The sequence below is a fragment of the Gopherus flavomarginatus genome, chromosome 21 (genome assembly GCF_025201925.1).
Source record: "Gopherus flavomarginatus isolate rGopFla2 chromosome 21, rGopFla2.mat.asm, whole genome shotgun sequence".
In the NCBI taxonomy this organism is placed as follows: Eukaryota; Metazoa; Chordata; order Testudines; family Testudinidae; genus Gopherus; species Gopherus flavomarginatus.
Genome location: NC_066637.1, coordinates 22,643,985 through 22,666,585, shown reverse-complemented (window position 1 = coordinate 22,666,585; position 22,601 = coordinate 22,643,985). Strand labels below are relative to the sequence as shown.

The following is a 22,601-nucleotide window of genomic DNA, read 5'->3' as shown; positions in this document are numbered from 1 at the left end:
CTATGTGGAAGTACGCGTCCTTCATGCTGAGGGTGGCGTACCAGTCTCCAGGACCCAGGGAAGGGATAATGGTCCCAGGGAAACCATGCGGAACTTCAAGCTTATCATGAATTTGTTGAGTTTGCGCAGGTCTAGGATGGGCCGTAGCCCCCACTTTGCCTTGGAGATTAGGAAGTAATGGGAGTAAAACCCCCTGCCCCTCAGTTCCCTTGGAACCTCCTCTATAGCTCCAATAGTTAGGAGTGTTTGCACCTCCTGTAGTAGGAGTTGCTTGTGAAAGGGGTCCCTGAAGAGGGATGGGGAGGGAGAGTGGTGGTGAAACAAACTGAAGACGGTATCCACTTTGCACCGTATGTACAAACCATTGGTCTGACATTATGCGGGACCACGCAGGAAGGAAATAGGAGAGGTGGTTGGTGAAAGGTGGGGAAGGATCTTGGAAGGAGACTGGTGCTCAGCCCTCAGGCACACCTTCAAATGTTTTGCTTGGACTCCACCGAAGGTTTGTGGGGGCCCTGGTTCTGGTCCATCTGAGGACCAGACTGTCTCTTCCTATCACCCCAGCCGCATCTTCTAGAGAAGTCCTGTCTTGGCCAGGGATTAGGGCAGGTGCGCTGTGGTTGGGGTCAGAAGGGCCTACCTACATTGTATCACCGGGGTATGCCTGCCCAATGAACTCACAATGGCCCAGTTATCCTTCAGACTCTGGAGTCTGGAGTCAGTCTTGTCAGAAAACAGTTCATGGCCATCAAAGGGCATGTCCTGGATAATCTGCTGGAGTTCTGATGGGAGACTGGAGACCTGCAGCCACGAGATATGGCGCATGGCTACGCCCGAGGCTAGAGTCCTCCAGTAGGGCCCTGAACTCCTACCTAGACTCCTGAGGAATAAGCTCTTTGAACTTTCCAATCGAGTTCCAGGTATAATTGTAGCAACTCAAGAAAGCTGCTGGTTAGCCACCCTGAGTTGTAAGCAGCCAGTACAATGAATCTTGCGCCCAAATAAATCCAGGCGCCTAGCATCCAGGAGCAGGAGCTTGTTGGCCATGTCCTTCCCTCTCATTAATGGACCGTACAACAAGGGATCACAGTTGGGGGTGAATATACAAGTATTTGTAGTCGACCAAGTACTATTTTTTTTTAAATTAATGGAGATATACCTATCTCCTAGAACTGGAAGGGACCCTGAAAGGACCATGAGGGTCATCAAGTCCAGCCCCCTGCCTTCACTAGCAGGACCAAGTACTGATTTTGCCCCAGATCCCTAAGTGGCTCCCTCAAGGATTGAACTCACAACCCTGGGTTTAACAGGCCAATGCTCAAGCCACTGAGCTATCCCTCCCCCTTCCTGGATAGTCCAAATAAATGACAAGGCTATACGTGTCGGGGTTTCGACAGATAGAATGTCCACTACCGGATCCTCGACCTCCACCTCCTCCTCCACCTGGAGGCTCATGTTTTGTGCCACTCTGAGAAGCAACTCTTGGTGTGCACAGAGGTCTATAGGTGAGGGGCAGAGGAGGACATACCCGCCACTGCCTCATCGGGTGAAGACGAGGAGGATACTCCAGGGACTAACGGGTCCTGGGGCAAGTCTTGCTGGGGAGACTCTGGTTGCCCTAGGTCCACCATGCTAGGGGCATGGGCCTGAGCTGAGGGTAGGGCCATCGCCTCCAAACTCTCCAGGGAAGGGCGACTCACCGTGGCCTCCAGTACCCAGGGTTCTGAGTGGGTAGAGCGAGAAGCCACCGAGGGGACACCTTGGGCATGATGGTGTGCCCAAGGGGTCCAAAAGGACCACTGCGGAGGTCCCTGACCAGGATCCTGCCCCTCGTCGTGCCATTAGCTAGCACCGTCCACATCCTGGTCCTGGACATGGTAGCCACTTTCTGCTTGAGACGACCTCGAGTTGGGACAGGACAGCCAAGGTGGAACCAATCGCACATGCTGGGTCGCCCTGTCTTGCGTTGTCACCCCGTGCTGTAGTCTCGAGCGGTACTGCGACCTGGATCAGGACCAGCAGTCATATTGGTGCTGGGAGGCAGATATGGACCTAGACGAAGATCTACGGGCGGAACGGTGCCGGGATCGACTCCGAGTAGACCGGTGCCAGGATCGGTGCCAGGAGCTGGACCAGTACCGACTCGTACTGGAAAGAAAATCTTCGTGAGGCGGAGCAGCACCGCGAGTGCGACCAGCGCTGAGATGGTGATCGATGCCGGTACTGCAAGCGGTGCCGTGGACGAGACCAGCGTCTGGATCAGGACTGTAACTGGGTTTGGGACCAGGATCGGTGCCGTCCCCTCTTGCTCTGAGACAGAGAGCGCATCATGGAGGGCTTTCCTTTCGAGGGACTAGCCCGTACCGGTGGTACTGAAGGTTGCGACGGTCTCGGCTCGGTGAGCGCAGTCAGGTCGTGTGCCATAGAGAAACTCTCCAGGGTGGAAGGCAGACTGAGCTCGACCGTGGTACGCACCAGGGAGCTTAACAACGGAATCAACGGTGCAGGAGTTGGAGCCTTCGCAGGGCGGTCCAGCATGGGACGCGGCTCTGAGAGAGGCACAGGCGGTGCCGGCAACTGCAAAGGAGCAGCAGGTTGTTTGTGCTGCTTCTTGGGTCCCGGAGATAGTGAGCAGTGCCACACGGTAGAGGTACAAGAGACGCCCGGTGACAGGGGTCTTAGCCGGTGCCGGGACGTGAAGCTGTTGCTTCTGGTGCCAGAGGCAGTGCCAGGTCTCAACAAGGAGCCAAGGACATCCGGGTAAGTACCGCTCCAAGCGAAAGTCCCGCTCCTTTTTAGTCCGAGGCTTGAATGCCTTACAAATGCGACACTTATCTGATTGATGGGATTCCCCCACACACTTCAAACAGGAGCTGTGGGGGTCTGCTGTAAGCATCGGCTTAAGGCAGGCTGAGCATGGTTTGAAACCCGAAGACCTAGACATGAGCCCGGGTACCAGGAGGGAGGGAAGGAGAGAAGCCCCTTACCCCCGATTACTATTTACACTAACAATAACAACTATTAACTACAACTAGAAACTAATAACAACTACTCTATAAAAACTATTTACAACTATAAATGTGCTAAAAGCTAGGGAAGTGGAGATCAGCTAAGCCACGCTCCACATTCCAATGACCATCACGGGTGGTAAGAAGGAACTGAGGGGGCACTCGGTCAGCTGGGGTATATATCCGGCGTCATAAGGGCACCACTCCAGGGGATGCCTCAGCCAACCCACTGAGTGTTGTTAGGGTAAAAATCTTCCGATGATCGTGCACTCGGCACGCACACACCTAATTGGAATCGATATGAGCAAGCACTCGAAGAATAGTCTGTTTTGGCTATTGTGGTCAGATTTATTTTTTTCCAAATTGAACTGCGATAGCTCTCCCTCTTCCAGGAAAAAGAGGTGGCATCAACTAAGAAAGAATCTGAGATCCACCTATGTGTCCTTTATGTTCTCTGGACTTTTTGTTTGTAACCTTTGCAGTGCCTAATGGAGGCGACTCAGATGAACCAGCTGAGGGGAAAGCAACCATCTTTACACTTTGACTTACGTATTTTTTGAGCCTGCTTTTGGCAGTAATGATATAGATGCTGAGGTAGTATAGCTGGTAGCATATTTACTAGGCCACTCACAAAGGATAGGTGGGGGGAAACCTGCCTACTCTCCTATCATTAAATGCATTCAGTGTAGTACCTCTGGGAGCTTACCCATGTGCATGGGTTCTGGCTATCAGAGCAAAGTAGGGAAGAATGAGAAGATCCCTATTAATCTCTAACCCCCTTTCTTGCCTGCTGAGGAGGAGGAACTGGTTTTACCTTGTTTGCTGGAGTTCTCTCTCAACACTGTAGGGGCTGCTGCTTCTCTTCCATGCTGGTTTGCTCTCTAAAGTGCAACTGTTGCCACAACTGCAGCTGATTTCTCTTGTAACATTGTTTTCGGATAGGAGCCAAGAAGCCTGCTGCAGCTACTGCCTGGCTCTATGAGGGGTTCCCAGCTGCTCCCAAAATTTCTGTATCTTCCAGCTCCAGTAAGGCCATGCCTCAGTGGGGTGCCCCACAGAGCAGAAGAGGCTATTGGTGCTTTGATGGGGAGCCATCGGTGTGAGTCACTTCCATTTTCATTCTTCCTGCTGGAGGCAAGTCAGGCAGAGGAGTATGTACTCTGCCCCGTGAAGAAACCAGCAAAGGAACACAGGGGAGAAAAGAGAGTAAAAGCAGTCAAGACAAAAGCAGAGGAATCAAAAGAGTGTAGAAGTGAAGAAAGATCTCATTACAGAATAGATTCACCACTGGGGAAATTAATGGACGCTCCTACAGGGGCTTGACACTATAAACAGCAATTGATGGATAGACCTCCTGCTAGCCAGGCTTGCCCAGATACAAATCTCTAGCTGCCTCCATCTGGTCAGCAGAGGAGACTCTACTCACAAGAAGAGGGTCAACAGTAGTTTCCCACTACAGCAGAAAAACTCTGTTTAAAGGCAATTTGCATAAATAATGAAAACCAATGAAAACAACTATTATTCTCCCTTCCATTTTTTACTATTTGTCTACAGAACTCAAGCTTTCATTTCAACAAGTTTTCCAGCCACCGCTTGTCCAATGTACTGGCAGAAGAGCTGCCAGAACCACCTAGAGAAACAAATGACTGGATGCTTTCATCCATTCACCAGGTCTAGATTGTATCTGGTCCTTATGCTTTCCTTCCTTTATGCCACCAAAGAATGGGACAGGTACAATTAAGCATAAGGACTGCTCCCTCCTACCACTTACAAGTGTCCCCAAGAGGTTGGGGAGGATACAAGGCCATGCTCCTCCTACTGATCATCACAGATAAATACTTTAGTCTATGTAGTGGTGGCACAATCTGGGTCTAATTTCAAAGCCCCTAAGAGTCATTGGAACAGCAAACTAGTATTCTCCATGGCTGCCTAGAGTAAGGACTCTGGCATAGACCCCATCTTCTTTGCAAATATTGACTCAATTGGAAAATATTAAGGAAAAAAAAATTGGCTAACATTTTAAAACTTTATGTAGGTCACTCTCCTTCCTCTCCTCCACCAGTGTCATTCAGGGATTGGCTTTCCCTTTGTCCACAAGTTCACCATTAATGAGTTTGCTGCTATATAAGAAAGGTCAAATAAAATACACATCTACCCAGATATAACACGGTCCTCAGGAGACAAAAAATCTCACCGCGTTATAGGTGAGACCGCTTTGCCCCCCCACTCCCATTTCTTGTTTCCTGATTGCTCACTCCAGAGTCCCCTGTCCCTAAGCACCCCCAGGACCCTCCACCCACCCAACCCTCCTGTCCTGACTGCTCCTATCCCTATCACCCATCCGCCCTCCCCCCCGGCCCCGACAGGCTCTCACCGGCAGTGGCAGGAAGCAGCCCTTCCCCCAAGCCCCATCTCCTGAGCGACACGGCTGGGGCAGGGTCAAGGGAAGCAAAGCGGGCTGCTCCCGGCCCCCTGCTAATCACCCGGGCCACTCTGGGATTGCAGGACCCCCACAGCTCCTGCCCCTCAGACTCTGGGGGGGAGCTCCTGACCGCCCCCAAGCCCCTCTGCCCCTTATCGAACCCCTCAGCCCCTGCCTGGCCCAGCACCCTTAAAACGCTGCTCAGAGCAGCGTGTCAGAGCTTTACCGAATTGTATGCGAACCCGCATTATATCGGGTCACGTTACATCAGGGTGGAGGTGTATTGGGGTTTCCCCTGCTTCCTCCACCCTAGTGAATTTGTTTCTCTTTCTACTCTTTCCTCCACCTTCAAACCAGAGAATGGTTAAGTAGCAGCTGTGACATAAAAGTATACGGTAATGCTCCCGGACAACATCCACAATGCCTGCAAGATACTTTAATTTCCACTTTCCAGGCCTCCAAGAGAATGGGCCTTTACAAGTATCCAGACATAACAAAGGGTCTTCAGATTTCTTGCAAGGTGCTTTACCCCATGTATCATATACATAGTGCTTTATCTGTAATCTGCTAATATGCTATATTTACACCAGCTGGAATGTTTCACACACATCCTCGTTTGCTTCTGTACATCAAAACAGTCTGAAAACTGGATCATACGTTTCTGCTTCTCCAACATTAAAGAGGTTGGCTGGAAATTTCAGCAGTGTTCAGCAAGATTTTTAGTTTGCTTTTTCCTAGCCATAGATTAAGCTTGAAGCTTTCATTATCTCGTATCCTGTCTTCTGGACGCTGCCCTCCCCAAGTCCACAATTGGTCTTCCTCCTTTCTTCTGTAAACTAATATATCTTGTTCAGAACTCTACTGCCCATCTTAACCTTCTGGGTATCTCACGGCTTTACATTTTTTCCCTCTGCTCAACTGATTGTCAGCTGAAATCCAAATTAAGTTTAAGGACTTATCTACATGAATTTAGTGTGCAGTAAACCAGAGTGTGAATCTACAGCACACTAGCCTAACACACACTAAGTTTCTGTGTAGAAAAGTCCTAAGATTCTAATTCTCATTTTGCCTGCTCTCCACATCACTGGCTTTCCTCTACTCCCAATCCTTCATAGCTTCATGCAGCATCCCTTCTCAATCTCCTTTTTCTCATTCTTGCTTGCCTCTTTTTTTATGGAGCATGCTCCCCCTTTCACTTTCACTCCAGTACAACAGTAGTCTTTTAAAACATAACTTGCTAATCAAACATTATTTGTTCATCCTTACTATTATTTCTATTTCGCTCTTCTGTACTTGCAATCTGTCATTTAGTTGGCACTTATTTTTGTAACTTCATTTCACTATTTCTAATATTAATTGTAAAGTGCTTTGCCCATCAGCATCGTGTAAAAAATGTAACATGAAAAAACACTATAACAGTATCTGGGGCACTTCTGCAAAAGTGGACCATAACCCAGAACAGTTGGTGAGAAAATGGGGATATTCCTCAACACTGTCACCAATATTTTCTGCAATTTGATAATGATTCAATAATTTGATAATGATTCAATAATGTTTAACAACCAACTAGGATGGTACACATAAGTCACTACAGCGCTGGATTTGCTTTAAAACAGCATGCTCCCCATTAATCAGTTTTATAGTGGTAACAGAAAGCAGACAAATTTAAATTGAGCTCCTTGAGCTGAGGGAAAAATACTAAAAAAAAAAAATCAAGAGCAGGCAAATTTCTGACCAGCACCTCTCTTACCTGTGAAAGTCCAGGGGATGATGCATGTCCTGGTGGCGTTGCAGCAAGATTTGGGTGTCCTTTGTTTATTTCATGTGCAGAGTAAGGGGATGGTGCAGGAGGTCCTGGTTGTCTTGCTACCTGTGTTACCTGTAAGGAGATAAACTATTAGTAAAACATAATATTAGTAATTTAATCTTTATTTACCATTCTAGTCTTTGGGAGTAAGGAACTGCCAGATATGAAGGAGGTCAGAATCAGCAGCATTTTTAAAATGTGGTCCAATTCAAACATTATTTAACAACTTATGTGAAACCAGTGCTCATGAAGGTGTGGAAACTAATATCACAACCTTGATTCAGTTATACTGGGGGATTTCATCGCAATATCCTTGATATTTCAGTCATGTGACCTTACTATGAGACTGTCAATCATCATAAATTATATCAAACAATCTTGTGATTTTTGATACAAAAAACTGCTCACTGTGATTTGCAAAGTGGCGCAACAGGTGCTTGCTGCCAGTCAGAATAAGTGACACACAAAGGCAACAAGACAGGAAATTCCCCATTTATTCCTCACTTTTGCACAGAAAATCTGACATTGCTGATTGATGGACTTGCCATCAATAAAGAAGAATAAAAATTCAAAGCAGTTCTTTTGGAAAATTAGCTCCCTCTTCGGTGTCTCAAAAAAGCCAAACATACTATGCAGATCTAACTAAAATACTTTCCACAGTTCAAATACTTGTTTCTATTCTACCATATCTATGATTTAATCTAAGGTGCTTAAAATGCAGTTTCCAGATCAGTAAAACAAGAGATGGAAAATCAACGAGGAATCACAACTGCAAGAGATATCCTCCAGCAATTCAGTGCAATGAAATCTTTGTTAACTTGTTTTATACTCACATTGCAACAATCTAGCACTCTTTTCTCAATGAACAGTATTCACAAAAACACCTCTCTTTGTTTAAAAACAGCCATTTAAATCTCAGGAATTTCAAAACACTACAAACATTAATAGAAGGGGATATTGCCAATGTACCCCACAGAAAAATCAGCCAGCATTAAAGGATATTAGAAAGAAAGCAGAAGGAAATTCCAGGCTCCTAATCTACAAACAAAGAATATTTTCAGTCTATTTGAAAGCCAAGAGAGCTAGGTAAGGGCACATGAGACACATGGTTTAAATCTAAGGGTTTGTCCAAACCCCTTTATTACATTCTAAGTAGTGATGTATTCAGTTACATCACCTGAGAGACACTCAAACAGCTGCAACATACAAATGAAAATTACAATGGGCAATATATGAAGGTTTGGACACAGTTCAAAATCGTTCAGTGCCGGAAGATTGAAAGAACCTTTGTGCTGATCAGAGAAAAGGGTGGGTAAAAATAGTCTGCTATACCTTCCTCCAACTGGTTCTGTTCCTTCCTCAGAGAGGAATCTTATTCCTGGCTGATATAGACTGGCAGGGATGCACACATCCAGTCAACTTAACTGAAACTAGTCAGTGGAGGATATTGTGAAACTTTTGCAATCTGCCACTAGGAAAACTAAAATCCTTTACAGTCCTCCTAGTTATCGTGGTGGGCTTGTCAAGTCAAAAGCAGATTTTTTTATTCTATGATTAAAGAGCAGCTACAAAGGACATCAGAATACACAGTTAGGAAAAAAAAACAGAATGATACACAGAGTGCAAGGAAATTATTCACTGATAACCAGACCATTCAGATGAATCTGTGCATGCTAGTCATCACTCTCTAAAAAAAGGTGGTTGACTTTCTGTTGGAAAAAAAAAAAGAGGTTACTAAACAATAACTGCAAAAAGAACAAGGAGTACTTGTGGCACCTTAGAGACTAATAAATTTATTTGGGCATAAACTTAAGGTGCCACAGGTACTCTTTGTTCTTTTTGCTGATACAGACTAACACGGCTACCACTCTGAAACCTAAACAATAACTGGTTCTTCAAGAATTGTCAGCATAGATCCACACACAAATGTGCATACACTTTCAGCACCAAAAGTAGAACCCTCTGCAATGGTCTGACCATTGAGGCAGCATGATCCCTCACAACACCAAATGTTCAGATCCATTTAAATAGAATCCATGTCGAAGATGCTGAAGAAGAGAGGATGGAGAATGAAAATGTGCATCTATACTGACATTCTTCACAAGAAACCACAGATATTGGCAAATTACATCTTTTGAGTATTGTCAGTACTGAAACCATTCTGAGATTAAACAGCAGTAACAATGCACAAAGAATGCAGATCTGAGGTCAACTAATTAAAGACTGCAGGATCATTCACCTAAACTGAGCATTAAATCTGGAAGTCAAGTCAAGAGACTAATACTGTGTAGATACAAGAATTGTGTGCCAGGCAGCAGCTTTACATAATTCAATTATGTACTTCTGAGACATGTAGAAACAGCTATGGACTTGTTGGAATGTGGTTTGAGACCCTCAAGTACTGAAATAAATGTAAAGTCACAGCAGAGTATTAAACTTAATCCATTAGGGCAATACCTGGGTAGAGTCAGCCAACACCCTTGGACTTCTCACCATAACCCTCACAAAAATCTAGTCCCAAGTGTGACGGAGTAGGGAGTATTAACCTGGTAATGTTGCATGGGAGTTTTACTAGTTTACCGGCTGCATTAATACTAGATGGTGGTGGAATATAACGGTGTAACTTCACTGAGGAATGGTACTTGACCGCCAGTACTAACCTGAGCCCAGGAGGGAATTGGGGCCAGGTGATACCATCTGCCCGGGAAACTGGACAAAGACTGGAGGAGGAGACAGGGTGTGTGGCTGGGTGAGACTGCTAGAGGGAGTTTCAGTTTGGAGCTGGCTGAGGGGTCCTGTTTTCTACAAGCTGTTCTAGACAGTATTCCTGTCATCTAATAAACCTTCTGTTTTACTGGCTGGCTGAGAGTCACGGCGACTCGCAGGAAGTGGAGGGCGGGGGTGCAGGGCCCTGACTCCCCCACACACTGTGACACCAAGTCATGTTTACACGGCGAGTTACAGCACAGCAAGCCTGGCTGTGAATATACCCTGTACCAGCTCGCTGCACAGTAATTCACCATGCGGACAATGATACAGTGCAGTCAAAGTCTGGGAGTAGGGCTTCACATACTACAAATGACTAAATTGCACTCCAGGACTTTTCACTGTGTTATGACAGCATCCACATGGTGAGTTACTGCGTGACAAGCTGGTGTGTTGTTGATTCACACCCTGGCTAGCTATACAGTAACTCATTGTGTAGACAAGCCTCTAGAGCAGGGGTGGGCAAACTTTGGGTATGGACATTGTATAGCAGGCTCACAAAATTGGGGGTTGGGGTGCAGGAGGGTGATAGGGCTCCGGCGAGCTCTGTGGTGGGGCCAGAAATGAATTCAGGGTGTCAGAGGGGGCTCTGGGCTGGGGCAGGGGGGTAAGATGCAGGGGGGTGAGAGCTCCAGCGGGGGTGCAGGTGCTGGGGTGGGGCTGGGGATTAGGGGTTTGGGGTGCAGGAGGATGCTCCAGACTGGGACCGAGGGATTCAGAGGGTGGACGGGGGGATCAGGGCTAGGGCACAGAGTTGGGCCACTGGAGGAAGTCAGGGGTGCAGGCTATGGGCGGTGCTTACCTCAAGCAGTTCCCAGAAGCAGCGGCATGTCCTTCCCCCCCCAGCTCCTATGTAGAGACGTGGCCAGATGGCTCTGTGCACTGCCCTGTCCATAGGCACTACCCCCGCAGCTTCTGGAAGCAGTGGCATCTCCCCCCTCTGGCTCCTATGAGGGGGTGTGGCACCAGCCAGGGGGCTATGTGTGTTGCCCTGTCTGCAGGAGCCACCCCTACAGCTCCCATTGCCTGCTGTTCCTGGCCAATAGGAGTTGCAGAACTAGCGGTTGGGGTGGGGGCAGTGTGTGGAGCCTCCTGGCTGCCCCTACGCGTAGGAGCCAGAGAGGGAACATGCCGGTGCTTCTGGGAGCCATACGGAGCCACGGCACAAGCGGAGCAGGGCAAACCTCACAACCCACTTCCTGACAGGAGCCCGAGGGCCAGGTTAAAAAGATCTGATGGGCCGGACATGGCCCGTGGGTCATAGTTTGCTCACCCCTGCCCTAGAGGGCTTGTCCTGTCCAGATAGTAAATAGGGACCCTCTTAACATCTAAGATATGCAAAAGACGGTTACTCACCTTTGTAACTGTTGTTCTTCGATATGTGTTGCTCATATCCATTCCAATTAGGTGTGCGCGCGCCGCATGCACGTTCGTCGGAGATTTTTACCCTAGCAACACTCGGTGGGCCGGCAGGGCGTCCCCTGGAGTGGCGCCGCTATGGTGCCGGATATATACCCCTGCCAGCCCCTCCGCTCCTCAGTTCCTTCTTGCCAGCTACTCCGACAGTGGGGAAGGAGGGCGGGTGTGGAATGGATATGAGTAACACATCTTGAAGAACAACAGTTACAAAGGTGAGTAACCGTCTTTTCTTCTTCGAGTGCTTGCTCATATCCATTCCAGTTAGGTGATTCCCAAGCATTACCTAGGTGGTGGGGTCGGAGCGAGACATTGCGTAATGTAAGATCGCTGAGCCAAAGGCGGCATCATCTCTAGACTGCTCGACCAGTGCATAGTGGGATGCAAAAGTATGGACGGAAGACCGGGTAGCTGCGCGACATATTTCCTGGATGGAACGCGGGCCAGGAAAGCGGCAGACGAGACTCGAGCCCGAGTAGAGTGGGCGGTGAGATGGCCAGTCGGAACGCGGGCCAAGTCGTAGCATGTCCGGATACAGGATGTCACCCAGGATGAGAGTCTCTGGGAAGAGACAGGCATGCCTTTCAGGCGCTCCGTGACCGCTACAAATAGCTGAGGCAAGCGTCTGAAGGGTTTGGTCCTCTGAATGTAAAAGACGAGGGCCCGGTGGACATCCAGGGTATGTAGTTGTTGTTCCCGGCGCGATGTATGCGGCTTCGGGAAGAAGACTGGTAGGAAAATGTCTTGATTAATGTGGAAGGCAGAGACTACCTTGGGAAGGAAAGCCGGGTGCAGCTGCAGCTGTACCTTATCCTTGCGGAAGATCGTATATGGGGGGTCTACCATCAAAGCACGAAGCTCTGATACTCGTCTGGCCAAGGTGATAGCGAAGAGGAAGGCCATCTTTCAGGACAGGTACAGCAGCGAGCATGTAGGTAACGGCTCAAAGGGAGGGCCCGTGAGCCTAGCTAGTACAAGGTTGAGGTCCCAGGTAGGGGAAGGGCGCTTAACCGGAGGGTAGAGTCGCTCCAAGCCCTTAAGGAACCTGGAAACTATAGGGTGAGAAGATCGAACTGCCGGATTCCCCAGGATGGAAGGTGGAAATCGCAACCAGATGCACCCTTATTGAAGAGAGCGCCAGGCCCTGCTCCTTGAGGTACCATATGTAGTCCAAGATAATGGGGACCGATACGCCTGCGGGATTAAGGGTACGCTGGGCGCACCAATGGGAGAAGCGCTTCCACTTGGCGAGATATGTCGCCCGCGTGCAAGGCTTTCTGCTTCCCAGGAGGACCTGTTGCACCGGAGTGGAACAGTGCAATTCAGATTGGTTTAGCCAGACAGCAGCCATGCTGTCAGGTGGAGGGGCTGCAGGTCCAGGTGGTGAAGTCTGCCGAAGTCCTGTGTTATCAGGTCCAGGTAGAGTGGCAGAGGTATCGGGTCCGCTAGAGATAGGTCGAGCAGCATGGTGTATCAGTGCTGCCTCGGCCACGCCGGAGCGATCGGGATTAGCCTCGCCATGTCCCTGCGGAGCTTGAGCAGGACTCTGTGGACCAGGGGAAAAGGTGGAAAGGCATAAAGTAGAGGAGCTTCCCAGGGAATTAGGAACGCGTCCGAGAGGGAGCCTGGGGAGCGACCCTGCAGGGAGCAGAATGCCTGGCATTTCCTGTTCTCTCGGGATGCAAAGAGGTCTATTTGGGGAAAGCCCCACTTCCGGAATACTGAAAGGAGTATGTCCAGACGGATGGACCACTCGTGGGACAGGAAGGACCTGCTCAGGTGGTCCGCTAGAGAGTTCCGGACTCCCGGGAGAAAGGAGGCTACCAGGTCTATTGAGTGGGCTATGCAGAAGTCCCACAGTCGCATCGACTCTCGACAAAGGGGGGAAAATCGCGTCCCTCCCTGCTTGTTTATGTAATACATGGCCATTAGGTTGTCTGTGAAAACTGCAACACAACGGCCCTGTAAGTGATGCTGGAAGGTCTGGCATGCCAGTTGGACCGCTCTCAGTTAGCGTACATTGATGTGAAGAGCCAGCTCCTGAAAAGACCAAAGACCCTGGGTGCGGAGGTGCCCTAAGTGAGCACCCCAGCTGAGAAAAGAAGCGTCTGTTGTCAGAGACACCGAAGGCTGTGACGGATGGAACGGATGACCGGCACACACCAGGGAGGGTGTCAGCCACCAGTCGAGGGAGCCCAGAACGCTTGGTGGAACCGTGATTATCATGTCTATGGCATCCCTGCGTGGACGGTAGACTGAGGCGAGCCAAGTCTGGAGAGGACGCATGTGCAGTCTCGCGTGCTTCGTAATGAAGGTGCATGCAGCCATATGACCAAGGAGGCCGAGGCAGGTGGGGACAGAAGTTGTTGGGAAGCTTTTCAGTCGCTGTATAAGCGAGACTATAGTCTGAAAGCGCTGTGGGGGCAAGCTGGCCGATGCACGATTGGAGTCCAGCATGGCCCCTATGAATTCTATCCTCTGCGTAGGTAGCAGAACGGATTTGTCCAGGTTGATAATCAGGCCTAGACGGGTGAATAGGCCCTTGATGACGTTTACATGAGCGGTGACCTGAGCCTCGAAGGTCCCTTGAATAAGCCAGTCATTGAGGTATGGGAAGACGTGTATTCGACGACGGCGGAGGGAGGCGGCGACTACCGCCATACACTTCGTGAATACCTGAGGGGCTGAAGAGAGGCCAAAGGGGAGGACCGCAAATTGGTAATGTTGCCGATTTACCACAAAGCGTAGGTACCTTCTGTGCGGAGGATAAATCGCGATGTGGAAATATGCGTCCTTCATGTCGAGAACAGCGTACCAATCTCCGGGATCCAGGGAAGGGATGATGGTCCCCAGGAACACCATGCAGAAATTGAACTCTCTCATGAATTTGTTCAGTCCTCGCAGGTCCAGGATAGTCCGGAAGCCTCCTTTTGCCTTGGGAATTAGGAAATATCTGGAATAGAACCCCTTGCCCCTTAATTCCTCCGGATCCTCCTCTATAGCTCCCATCACAAGGAGCCTCGGAACCTCCTGCAGAAGGAGTTGCTCGTGAGAGGGGTCCCTGAAGAGGGACGAGGAGGGAGGGTGGGGAGGAGGGGTTGAAATAAACTGAAGGCGGTAGCCAGACTCCACCGTGTGGAGGACCCAATGGTCTGAACTCAGCTGGGACCATGCAGGGAGAAATGCGGCAAGGCGGTTGGCGAACTGAAAGGGATCCTGGGATGTCATTGGTACAGTGCTCTCGGGCGCACCCTCAAAAGTTTGGCTTCGGTCCCGCCGGTAGCTGGGTGGGACCGGCATTGTTACCCCCCTGAGATCCAGACTGTCGTCTGCGAGAGGTACGACCTCGCTTTCTGGTGAAGTCTTGCCTTGGCGGAGGCGGGGGGTAGGGGCGCTGAGGTTGCGACCGGAAAGATCGCCTCTGAGTCTGTGGCGTATGCATTCCCAGCGAACGCATGATTACGCGATTGTCCTTCAGACTCTGTAGGCGAGGGTCCGTCTTCTGGGAGAAGAGGCCCTGGCCATCAAAGGGTAGGTCCTGTATCGTGTACTGGAGCTCAGGTGGCAGGCCTGACACTTGCAGCCACGATATACGCCGCATGACAATCCCAGAGGCGACGGTTCTAGCTGCCGAATCGGCGGCATCCAGCGAGGCCTGGAGGGAGGTCCACGCAACTTTTTTCCCTTCCTCCAGGAGAGCTGTGAATTCTTGGCGGGAGTCCTGCGGGACGCGCTCTACAAACTTCCCTACTGCCTCCCAGGTGTTGTAGCTGTACCTACTCAGGAGGGCTTGCTGGTTCGCCACCCTGAGCTGGAGGCCTCCCGCGGAATAGATCTTTCTCCTCAACAAATCCATTCGCCTGGCCTCCCTTGATTTAGGAGCAGGGGCTTGCTGGCCATGGCACTCCCATTCATTGACGGATTGAACAACCAATGAACAAGGAGGGGTGTGTACAAACAGGTACTCCTACCCCTTGGAGGGCGTCATGTATTTACGGATGCCGGGGATTGCCAGATGGTATCCGCTCTATCCTGTATCGAGCGGATGAAGGGGAGGGCCACCCTGGTCGGAGCCTCCGCCGACAGTATACTGACAACCAGGTCGTCCACCTCAGGAACTTCCTCTACAGGCAAGTTGATATTGAGGGCGACGCAGCGCAGAAGGTCCTGGTGTGACCTGAGGTCGATTGGGGGCGGTCCAGATGTAGACGTCCCCGCCACCACTTCATCCGAGGAGGAAGAGGATGAAACCCCAGGAACCAGTGGGTCTTGGATCGAATCCTGGTCTTAGGGGATGTCCTGAGGCGGCTGATCTTGAGGGTCTGGCACGTGTGTTGGAGATTCCTCCGTACCCAGTGGAGGAGGTCTGCTCACTGTGGTCTCTGGCGCCCAATGTTCAGAAGGGCCGGAGCGCGATGGTATATGCGGATCACCTTGGGTTTGGTGGTAGGCCCAAGGAGTCCAAAAGGGCCACTGATGAGGTCCCTGGTGGTTATCCGAATCCCTGTATGATGCAGTGTCTGCATGGGAGGAGATCGACGGATGACGAGACGGCCACGGGGGAGCGGAGACCGTTTGATGTAGGTCTCTGCGTCTACTCAAACCGTCCCTACGTGGTGCTGGAGAACGGTACCGAGAGTCATGACGGTGCCGGGAGTGGGACCGGGACCTGCGACCAGCGCAGTGCCGGGAGGTCGATGGGTGCCTAGAATCGCCGTGCCGAGATTGGCTGGGAGAAGTCCAGTGCCGCGAGTGGTGCCGAGATCTGGAGCGGTGCTGGTAGTATCTGGACGGCAACCGGGACCTCGAGCAGTGCTGCGAGTACGACCGGTACCTCGATGGGGAACGGTATTGGGACTGCGAGCGGCCGCGGGACCGGGATCGATGGCGGGACCGGGAATGCCTGCAGGACCTGGATCGGGACCGGTGACGTTCTGTGGTACCAGGCGAAGAAGGTCTCATGAGGGCCGGCTTGCCTATAGACTGAGGAACACGCACCAGCGGCACCGGGGGTTGAGGCAGCTCAGGCTCCGTCAAGGCAATCAAGTCCCGTGCCGTGGAAAATGTCTCTGGAGTGGAGGGCACAACAAGCTCAACCACGGCACGTGCCGGGGAGCTGGTGAGCACCGGACTCGACGGCTCCAGCGAGGCCGGAATCAACAGTGCGGAGGACGTCGGTGCCACGGCAGTTGATGGTGCCGGGCGGTCCGACTTGGCTAAGCACTCAGATTGTGATGTAGATATAGCAGCCGCAGGAGGCTTGTGCTTCTTGCTCCGCGGTGAGAGTGAACGGTGCCGGGTAGAAGCTTGAGCCGCTGATGGCTGATGTCGAGGAGCCTTCGCTGTTGGCGTGCGCTCTGGTGCCGAGGAGGCACTTGCTCCCGGTGCCGCTGACGGTGCCGAGGACTGGGGAGTCAACGCTGCCTCCATCAGCAGTTGTTTTGGGCAAATGTCCCGTTCTTTTTCAGTCCAGGGCTTGAACGCCTTACAGATGCGGCACTTGTCCGTCAGGTGGGATTCACCCAGGCACTTAAGACAGGAGTCGTGAGGGTCTCCTGTGGGCATCGGCCTATGACAGGCCAAGCACAGTTTGAAGCCCGGTGAACCGGGCATGGGCCCCGGTACTGGTGGAGGGAAAAAGGAGCTAGACCCCGATCCCTCTTAACTATCTACAATAACTACTACAGAACTAACAACTAAACACTAACTATACTGATAGAAATCGAACTATATACACAAATACAACAGAAACGAGCGAATCGCTAGGGTGGTGGAGATCAGCTAAGCTGTGCTCCACTGTTCCAACGACCGACACGGGCAGTAAGAAGGAACTGAGGAGCAGAGGGGCCGGCAAGGGTATATTTCCGGCACCATAGCGGTGCCACTCCAGGGGGTGCCCTGCCGGCCCACCGAGTGTTGCTAGGGTAAAAATCTCCGATGAACGTGCATGCGGCGCGCGCGCACCTAACTGGAATAGATATGAGCAAGCATCCGAAGAAGAACCTAACTTTTCCCAGAAAAAAATGTGCTCGGGGGAGGGAGGATGTATTGATTTCAACTCGTTCAAGCAGAATTTAGAAACTATTTTAGGTAAGAATGAGTGTGAACAAAAAATACACTGTCTCCTTATGAAACAATGTATAAGAAGGGTCAGACATCAAAGCCTGCAGTTTACTGTCTCTTCTTGCTGAGATTACAGTAATTCATAAGTTTTGTATTGGTGACACCTTTCAGACAGCAAGCCTTTGAGTGTGATCCCCATTATAAATAAAAAACACATTTTTTATATTTAACTCTATTATAAATGGTAAATTTATAACCCTACTGTTCAAAATGAACTTACCTTTTCTCACCACTTTTAAATTAAGACTAAAACACATTTTCATTTAATTATTATTATGAGAAAAGATATTTTTTAAAAAATATATACTGTTTAATAGTGAGGGAAAGGGGCATGAAGAAACTTTGCCAATATTACTTTTCATAGCAGACTTAGTGGCCCATTGCCACCCTTACTTCTGCGTTGCTACTGGAGTTGGCACTCCCTTCAGAGCTGGATGCAAAAGTAAGGGTGGCAATGTGGCGCTAAGTCTTCTGTGAAAAGTAATGTTTGTATGTTTGTTAATATTACTTTTCACAGCAGACCTGATAGCTAACTAGAAGGCTGTGAAAAACGGTATTTGTATATTTGTTAATATCATTTTTCACAGCCTCCCAGCTCTGAAAGCAACACATTTAAAATTTAGCATTTTAAACAACAGGCCCACAAGGCCACCCCCACCTGCGTCTCTGATTGCTAAATTATAAATTAATGGGGGGGGGTTGCTAAACTCAGTTTAATGCAGCTCTTCAGCTGCTGAAGCCCTTTAATGTTGTCTCAGTCCCATCTTTTTAGTCTCAAGACAACAAACACATGCGCATGATACTACAATCCCCAGAATCTAATTTCATTAAAGTGATGATAATACATATATATTTTGTTTAGGAACAAAGATTGCTGCATTATATGTTTACAATATTTTCTTGAAATAAATACACTACATTGCAACGGAAAGGTGTCATTTTCTAAAATGCTAGTTTTAAATTATATAAGTTACAGCAGTTGCTCTCTGCATGTACTCATGACCTCCCACATAATAATCTTGCACACCCTGAGCAGTCACAACCCCCAGTTTGAGAACACCTGTGTTAGGAGTAATGCAGTCTTTAAAAGTCTTTTGAATGTTTGGTGACTATAAAGGACTAAATTAAATCCCATTGATTCATGCAATGATGAAAACCCATCAATCAGGCCTTTCAGAAATCCTTCCCCCCTCCCTTTAAGCTTTTAATCCTCAAAAATCATCTCTGAAAGCTTTACGGTTCAGGAACAAACAGCATTATGTACAATCAGAGAGTTCTTTCAGCGCACCATTGCCTGTCATTTACCCAGCACAAGCTCAGGAGATGCTTATAAAGAACTATGCTGTCTTCTAACTGGGCAACAGGAAGGGAGCTACTTACAGTGAGGGTAGAAAAAGGGAGGAAGTGGCAGAGGGCCTAATCCATAATTTAGCCTTGGACATGCTGTAGACCAGAGGTTGGCAACCTTTCAGAAGTGGTATGCCGAGTATTCATTTATTCACTCTAAATTAAGGTTTTGCGTGCCAGTGGTACATTTTAACATTTTTAGAAAGCCTCTTTCTGTAAGTCTATAATGTATAACTAAACTATTGTTGTATGTAAAGTAAATAAGGTTTTTAAAATGTTTAAGAAGGTTTATTTAAAATTAAATTAAAATGCAGAGCCCCCCAGACCGGTGACCAGGACCCAGGCAGTGTGAGTGCCACTGAAAATCAGCTCACATGCTGCCTTCGGCACGCGTGCCATAGGTTGTCTACCCCGCCGTAGACAGTAACATTAACACAATGTAGAGGAATGACAGCATTGCTACAGATTGTCTGCAACCTTCCCATGAGAGTCTCATTAATAATACTAATCCTATGCCCTTCTGTAGCAAAAGCCTGAAAAGCATTTATAATTAATTATTTGATAGCTGCTTTCAACTACCTGAAAGGAGGTTCCAAAGAGGATGGATCTAGACTGTTCTCAGTGGTACCCGATGACAGAACAAGGAGCAGTGGTCTCAAGTTGCAGTGGGGGAGGTTTAGGTTGGATATTAGGAAAAACTTTTTCACTCAGAGAGTGGTGAAGTACTGGAATGGGTTACCGAGGGAGGTGGTGGAATCTCCTTCCTTAGAGGTTGCTCCTGCCCTCTGCCTTGGAGGCCCCTGGCCAGCTGCTCCCAGGAACCTCCTGCTTGCTGTGCAAATCGGGAGGGGTCCCCCTCTCCCCACCTCCACCCTGTCCATGTATCCCATTTCCACAGAGCAGGGAATGGGGGACAAGGCTCAGGAGCAGGATGGAGCTGCTGGCAGCTGCTGCAGACTGAATGAACCTTCTGGTGAATGCCATTGTGCTTAAAGAGACAGCACATGGTCTCTCATAGACTTCCCCAGCAGCCAACACACACACAACTCTGTCTCTCACACATATACACACCTGTCTCTCTCTCTCTCTCTCTCACACACACACACACACACACACACACACACACACACACACACACAGAGTCTCTTTCACCCACACCTCCCAAAACCTACTTGTATTATTGTTACTGTTGTTACTTCTTGGTACTTTCTGCAACGCACATATATTCTGTGTAATTTTATTCTTTCAATATGCTGTTGTTTTAATTTCTTGCCTGATCTACGCATTTCATAATTTTATTTCTCTTTTATGCTTAAATTTAATTCTTTTGAGTAGTGCGTTCTAAAATGCCTAACCTGTCCTGGCTGGAATAATTACTTCTATGTAACTTTTTTAAAATATATATCTAGTTTTTTTGGTTTCTACTGGTGGCACGCATCCGCACATTACCTCAATATTGGTAAACGAAACAAAATTCATTCCTCACGCGGATGGAAAAAATTAGAGGGAACATTTAACGTCCACTCTTCTGCTCTAACTCACTTGACAATACTCCTTCCAGAGTGAAGGAGAGAACCCAAGATTCCAGACACCCAGTCCCCTGTTCTAATTGCCAAAAACTTCTCCCATACCACAGTACAGAATGGCCAACAGCAAAGTTGCATTACACAGAGACAAGGTATACTGATGTGGCTGCTACATAAACTTCAGTTGTTCAGTAGCAGTCCACTTTTTTCTTACCAAAAAGACCACTGTGGAAGCAAATTCTGGGATGATCAATCAGATTCAGAAGGGGAAGTTACTTACCTGTAACTGGAGGTTCTTCGAGATACATGGTCCCTACTGTATTCTACTGAGGGTTATATGCATGCGCCATACATCCAGAGCTGGAACTTTTGAAAACAGTACTGTCCTTTAGTGCATGCATGTGCTGTTGCTGTGCCTCATCGTTTAGAACGAGGTAATAAAGGGCAAAGTAGACCAACCACACCCTCAGTTCCTTCTCCATCGCAAATTGAAAAGATCCGCAGCAGAGGGAAGGAGGGCAGGATTAGAATACAGATAGGGACCACACATCTCAAAGAACTTCCAGTTACAGGTAAGTAACCTCCTCGTGTGATGGTCCCTGTTGTATTGCACTGAGGGTGATTCACAAGCAGTACCTACTTAGCAGGAGGCTGCGAGGAACCGTGGAATAGAGAACAGCCATTGCATAGTTTTGCACCAAGGACTAAAGTCAAGAAAAAGGATGCATTCAAAATCCACGTGGCCACCCTATATATGTCCATGAATGGCATATCGTGAAGTGTGGCCATAGTCAAGGCTTGCACTCTCCTGGAGTGGGATCATGCCCCGATGGGTGAAGACTATCCTCATAATTGATAGAGTGTAATGCACCCCAAAACTCATTTAGAAATCCGCTGAATGGAGATGGCTTACCTCTTAATCCTTTCCACTATAGCGATAAACAATCTAGGGGACTCCTGAACAACTTCATCCTTTGCAGATAAAAGGCCAGGGCCCTATGGACATCAAGGGAGTGAAGGTGTGGTTCCTCCACTAAGGCATGTGGCTTTGGAAAAAAGGCAGGTAAGTGTATGGGCTTGTTGAGGTGAAAGTGGGAAACAACTTTCTGCAGAAACATGGGATGCAAGCATAGGAAAACATTGTCCTTATAGAACATGGTGAAGGGGGCGGAGGGGTTTACCATCACGGCCCCCAGTTTGCCTATCCTTTTTGCAGAAGTAATTGCTACAGTAAAACTTCAGAGTTACGAACATCAGAGTTACAACTCAGTAGTCAACTACAAACCTGATTTGAAATCGGAATTACACTATCAGGCAACAGCAGAGACCAACAACAAAAAACAAAATAACAAAAAAAGAAAATACAGTACAGTATTGTGTTAAAAATAAACTACTAAAAAAAAAGGGAAAGCAGGATTTTTCTTCTGCATAATAAAGTTTCAAAGCTGTATTAAGTCAACGTTCAGGTGCAAATTTTTGAAAGAACATTTTATTCAGAGTTAACATTTCAGAATTACGAACAACCTCCATTCCTGAGGTGTTCGTAACTCTGAGGTTCTACTGTACCAGGAAGGCAACCTTCATGAAGAGGAGACACAGGGAGCAGGAGGCCAAAGGTTTGAAGGGCAATTTCATCAATGTTGCTAGGACAAAATCGAGGTCCTGAGGTCTCATTGGGGAGCGATGGATTGAACAGGAGGATACATTTGTTAACAGGTCCTTCCAGAACCTAGCAGTCAAGGCGGGAGCAAAGACAGAGTGCCCCTCCACAGAGGGGTGGAACGCGCTAATAGCCACTACACGCACCTTGATGGAACTGAGAGCGAGTCCCAACACTCTCAAGGACAGGAGATGGTCCAAGAGTAGAGGAAAAGACCTTTCTGCTGGGCCCAGGAGGTGAAACATTTTCCCTTGGCTTGGTAGGACTGCCGCATGGATTCTTTCCAGCTACTCAAGAGGGCATCACGCACTGCCAACAAACACTCCCACTCCAGCAAAGATGCCCATAAAAAACAAGGAGGAAGGAAGCATCTGCAGATCAGGAAGTCTGATCCTGCCAATGTGTTGTGTGAGCAGTTCCAGAAACGTCACTGGCAGAAATGGAGAATGCTTTGACAGGCAGAGAAGATGGGGAAACCAGAACTGGCAAGGCCAGAACGGGATGATCAGCATGACCATCGCTCTTT

General features: G+C 48.7%; 1 protein-coding gene across 25 annotated transcripts in view; it reads right to left on the bottom strand.

The window, feature by feature from the left end:
- Window positions 1-22,601, bottom strand: part of EIF4G3 (eukaryotic translation initiation factor 4 gamma 3) — a 529,091-nt gene that overhangs the window by 354,162 nt on the left and 152,328 nt on the right. For all 25 annotated transcript variants that reach the window (XR_007770674.1, XM_050931156.1, XM_050931132.1 and 22 more), the window contains exon 3: window positions 7,181-7,309. The gene's annotated coding sequence lies outside the window, so the exon portion shown is untranslated. The remainder of the gene's footprint in view (window positions 1-7,180; window positions 7,310-22,601) is intronic.